We start from the raw sequence: 482 nt of genomic DNA, 5'->3' as shown, positions 1-482 counted from the left end.
GCTGCTGTGCTGAGATATCCTAGCTCTCTCTATAGAGGAAGATCTGGCAGCAGACTAGACTTGAAGGACATCTAGGCTCTCACAACTCTCTCATGGGAGTGAGTTGCACTGAGCCATTTGTACTGCTTTATAACTTAACTGTTAATTTCTTGTATTATATATCTATCTGTATATAATTTAACAGTTCATTTCTTGTTATATATCTAATTATCTTTATAAATAAATATAGAAAATTATCAGCAACCTGGTTTTATCTCTCTAGAGAACCCTAACACATTTTTAACAGTTCTTTTTGTATTTTTAGGTTTCTGTACATGGCATTGTGTCTGGAGCCCTTGTAGAACAGTGCTTTACTCTTTTGGTTTATTACCTCAAAGTCAGCAGTACAAACCCACCAGTGCTCAGCAGTTGCACCTGTCGTCCATAGCTCTCACACCTCCCTAATGCCCACATAGGGTCACATGACAGCTAGAGGGGACTTC

The sequence above is a fragment of the Echinops telfairi genome, unplaced genomic scaffold (genome assembly GCF_000313985.2).
Source record: "Echinops telfairi isolate 266 unplaced genomic scaffold, ASM31398v2 ScPeMD7_20;HRSCAF=75, whole genome shotgun sequence".
Classification (NCBI taxonomy): Eukaryota; Metazoa; Chordata; class Mammalia; order Afrosoricida; family Tenrecidae; genus Echinops; species Echinops telfairi.
Note: the sequence above shows the minus strand (reverse complement) of the source record.